General features: G+C 41.3%; 1 long non-coding RNA gene across 1 annotated transcript; it reads left to right on the top strand.

The window, feature by feature from the left end:
• Window positions 1–226: 226 nt before the first annotated feature.
• On the top strand, window positions 227–2,832 carry LOC116966190. Its single transcript, XR_004409920.1, has 3 exons — window positions 227–368; window positions 2,081–2,196; window positions 2,790–2,832. It is a non-coding gene; the product is annotated as an uncharacterized LOC116966190 (long non-coding RNA).
• Window positions 2,833–4,974: the final 2,142 nt, after the last annotated feature.

Genomic DNA, 4,974 nt, shown 5'->3' with positions numbered 1-4,974 from the left:
ATGGACTGAGGAGTTCCAGCATTCTGAGAACCCATCTCGGCATCCTTATGGATCCTTTTTTCAACATGGAGAGTAGCGAGAATTCCCGTGCCGTAGGTCCTAATGGGTTGCCAGGAGGTCGAAGGTTCCCGTAGGTTATAGCCGGTGCAGACCGGTGACAAAACGCCTAAGTGGAACAGGCTCCCGAAAGTCTTTTTCGTTTAATTTGGATACTTTTTAATTTTTTTAGGAGTTAGTTGAAGATGTAAGAAAGCTTGAAGATGAGAATGAGGACCTGGACAACAAGTATTACGCTGAAGATTATGCCAGCCATATCAAGATCTGTGGTTTGAGGGCGACCCATAAAGCTGAATTAACAAATCTCAAAGGTAAAGACAGCACTCGGCTCTGTAAAATCAGGGAGAAACATGCACAAGAAACATCACAGAAAGATGTTTACAACTTCACAAAGATCTCCAACTTTTAAGACCTCACGCCAGGTTCTGTGCACCCCTTGCAGAACAGGCAACTGGTTCTTTAAATTATTTCAGCGAATGGAAGATTAACGAACTGGAAGGTAATTACTCAAAGTCACCTGTTAATATTTTTGGCCATAAATGGTCCTACCGCAGATTTGTACATCTGTCGTCTCGTGGTAGGGAGTAGGTTTTCCCTAAAATATTCTAGCATTAGAGGAATGGAGTGGATTTTATGACAAAACATCACTTCATTTTTGTTTTGCGGTGTCATTCTCTGGTCCCTGTAACCTCGTGAGATTTTGTGTATGCAAATTGGTTGCTGTAATTCCCATATTTTATCACTGATCACACTTAAAAATATACTTCATTGGTTGGTAAATGGGTTGGTACATTCAGTGATCAGGAAAAGTAGCGTGTAATCTAAGTTTTTTTCATTCAGGTATTCTTGTCAGATTCCTTGATCAGAAGATAGTGATGTTTAAAGGATTCAAGAAAATAATTCTTTGAGAAGCATTTGTAAGAGTCTGACAGGGCTGACAGGAACACACAGTAGTCATTTGGACAGATTCGTACAGATGCTTTTCAAAACATTCTCTTCTTGAATCCTTTAAACATCGCTATCACTGAATTTTCATTTTGAGAGGATGCCGATAGTTAAAACATGACATCGTGAAGGGCGGCCTGGTGGCGCAGCGGTAGAGTTGCTGCCTTTCTGCGCCAGAAACCTGGGTTTGATCCCGACTGCGGTGTTTGTCTGTACGGAGTTTGTATGTTCTCCATGTGGGTTTTCGTCCAGGTGCTCCGGTATCCTCACACTACAAAGACATACAGGTTTGTAGGTTAATTGACTTGGGTTAATGGTAAATTATCCCTAGTGTGTGTAGGATAGTGTTAGTGTGCGAGGATCATTGGTCGGCACAGACACAGTGGGTCGAAGGGCCTGTTTCCACGCTGTATCTCTAAATAAAATCATTTGAAGCCATTTTACCATTCACAATGCACTTGCCGGAAATGGTACATCAAAGTATTTTAATTTCAAATAGCTTTTAAATGAGAAGGCCACAGAGCAACCATGACACTTCATTATCTCCATGAATGTCTTATCTCTGTGAGACTTGAGCTGTGTTTGCATGACAGTTTACGGAAGTGAGGGTGAAACCAGGGACAAGGTAGAGAGACTATATTCAGCAGCAGAAGAGGATATTCATTTGGAATAATTTAAAATAAATAAGGGTTTTAATGGAGCCAGTGGAGAATGATCATTTTGTTTGTTTTGGGATTAAGTAACTTTATACCTTAATTTCCAAAATGTTGAGGAGACACATTTTCTGTGGAGCTTTATTCAAGCTTCTAATCATTTCTCACTAGTAATAGTTAAGGAATTTATAATTGGATAAATATGTAAATGGAATTACCATTGTGCCTGAGCAATCTACAAGCTTAATGAATTGTAGCATTTCAAGGATATTTTATGATTTCAAATGCCGGTAATTAGTAGAACATATGATTTTCACTAATTGCCATTAACTGCAGTGGAAAAAATTGCAAACTGTGGAGGTATTGCTTTATTTACAACAAATATCAGATCATTATGTGTGTTTTTTCCTTTGTCTTTCTTAAAGAACAAGTGACGCTTCTGTACCAAGAGGCTGTAAGATCAGAGGACAGTTCTTTGTCAATGGAAGCTTCATACCTGTCTAAAATCGAGCAGATCCAAGAGGAGCTGGACAATGTACAGGTACCCCTAATATAAGTCCCTTGCACCTGGTGACGATTAACTGAATATTGATCTGTTTGCCATTTACCTGGAATGAAATGACTTCATCTTTTCAAAAAAGGAAAATTGATGGTTTGATATACCGTGATTTGTTGAAGCATTGTAGGAAGCAATTTAAAACATTTTTGTTTACATAGTTAGTTATGTACATTGTATATTTTTAATCTGGGCTCAACTGTATGAAGGAATGCTTCCCTACATTTCACTGCTCACTCCATTCCGTGTAGAACCCCTTTCTGAAGAGTAAGTGACATGGGATAGATGCGAGCCTGCAGGAATATTCAATCATAAAATAGTTATGGTAGAATGGAGCTGTCAGCAGTGGCACATTAAAAGTATAATGCATGCTAAAATTATTTCGAGAGTCATACTGCTCAGAAACAGGCCCTTCAGCCCAACTTACCCACATTGACCAACATGCCCCATCTACACTAGTCTTACCTGCCTGTACAGTCATAAAGCAAAATATTTAATCTAGAATTTGAATGGTGGCTATTTCACAGACCATTAGAAATACCTTGGCTTTAATTGACACTAAACTTATTTCTACCCAGCTTGTTTCTGCTCAGAAGCTTCTGCTGGAGCACAAAGATGCGGGGATTGACTATGAAGAGGAGGGCGACCAGTTACACCTAAAAGTGAACTGGCCACAATACGTCGAGGCACAAAATGGTGTGTGTATAGTATGACTTTCATTGGGTAAGAAGGAACTGGGGATGCTGATTTACACCGAAGTTAGATACAAAATGCTCGAGTCAGCAGGTCAGGCAGCATCTCTGAAGAAACGAATAGGTGTTGTTTCTGATCAAGACCCTCCATCAGACCGAGAGTCAGGGAGGGGGAAATTAGAGGTATGGGGAGGTACAGAATAAAGCAGAGCCCGCATCGATGACTCGGGGTGAGGGGGGGGGGAGGGGTGGAGCTGACAATGGTCCATTGTTGGCTGGGGATGAGGTGCTCATGAAGGAATATAAATGGTGAAATTAGCAAGAGGACTAGGGTGGGGGAGAGACGGGGAGATAGAGAATGGAAGGGTTATTTGGTTAGAGATCCTTCATTCTCTTGTGTAAAGGAACTGCAGTTGCTGGTTTAAACTGAAGATAGACACATAAACCTGGAATAAGTCAGCGGGACATGCAGCATCTGTGTAGATAAATAATGGGTGATGTATCAGGTCAGGGACTCTTCCTCGTTCTCTTTATTTAAATGGTGATGCGTGTTTTCTTGCAGAGAAGCTTCAAAAATATTGGAAACATATGAAGAGCAATACCAGAACATGCAAGTAGGTTTAGAACAAGTTACCAAGGGAGCAGCTTCCCAGGTTGGGAGAATTTGTGATGCATTTAATTCCCCCACGTACAATCTTAATTCCAAGTGTGCGCATTCTGCACAGATTCAAAAGTCTCAAGTATCCTGCTAATTAATATTACATTGCATTTTACAAATAATTTTATGTTGCTTATTCAGATTTTTTGTTTAAAATGGGTCATTTAAGTAAATGTTTGTTTTGCTCTTTTCTATCATCATCCTTACTTTTTGGCTTGATGCTTGCATCTGAGAGGTGCTATTTGCTTCCACACCAGATGGTTTCTGTATGCATTACCACACGCCTTGGACATGGAGAAAGTTTACTGAATTAGCTGGTGTGGTTGGGGAAGCAACAGAGTATTTCCAGACTTGCCTATTAATATTATACGGTCATAAGGAATAGTAGAATTAGGTCATTCGGCCCATCAAGTCTACCCCACCATTCAATCATGGCTGATCAATTACTCCCTCCTAACCCCATTTTCCTACCTTCCCCTCATAATCTCAGACCCCTGTACTAATCAAGAATCTATCTGTGCCTTAAAAATATCCACTGACTTGGCCTCTACCGCCATCTGTGGCAAAGAATTCCACAGATTCACCACCCTCTGGGTAAAGAAAGGTTACCTCATCTCCTTCCAAAAAGAACGTCCTTTAGTCTAGACCTAAAGGGCATAGCCTCAGGATAAGGATTGGCTTCAAAGCTGCAATAGACAATAGGCAATAGGTGCAGGAGTGGGACATTCGGCCCTTCAAGCCAGCACCGCCATTCAATGTGATCATGGCTGATCATCCCCAATCAGTAGCCCGTTCCTGCTTTCTACCCATATCCCCTGACTCTGCTATCTTTCAGAGCCCTATCTAGCTCACTCTTGAAAGTATCCAGAGAACCGGCCACCACCGCTTCTGAGGCAGAGAATTCCACAGATTCACAACTCTCTATGTGAAAAAGTGTTTCCTCGTCTCTGTTCTAAATGGCTTACCCCTTATTCTTAAACTGTGGCACCTGGTTCTGGAATCCCCCAACATCAGGAACATGTTTCCTGCCTCTAGCGTGTCCAAGCCCTTAATAATCTTATCTGTTTCAATAAGATGCCCTCTCATCCTTCTAAACAAGCTCAGTCGCTCCATTCTCTCAGTATATGACAGTCCCGGCATCCTGGGAATTAACCTTGTAAACCTATGCTGCACTCCTTCAATAGCAAGAATGTCCTGCATATAATACTCCAGGTGTGGTCTCACTGGGGCCCTATACAACTGCAGAAGGACCTCTCTGCTCCTGTACTCAACTCCTCTTGTTGTCCAACATGCCATTCGCTTTCTTCACTGCCTGCTGCATATTTACTTTCATTGACTGATGAACAAGGACTCCCGGATCTTTTCCTTTTTCCAACTTGACATCATTTAGATAGTAATCACCCTTCCTGTTTT

Source organism: Amblyraja radiata, chromosome 36 (assembly GCF_010909765.2).
Source record: "Amblyraja radiata isolate CabotCenter1 chromosome 36, sAmbRad1.1.pri, whole genome shotgun sequence".
Taxonomy (NCBI): Eukaryota; Metazoa; Chordata; class Chondrichthyes; order Rajiformes; family Rajidae; genus Amblyraja; species Amblyraja radiata.
The sequence above is the reverse complement of the archived record's forward strand: the minus strand, read 5'-3'. Positions and strand labels throughout refer to the sequence as shown.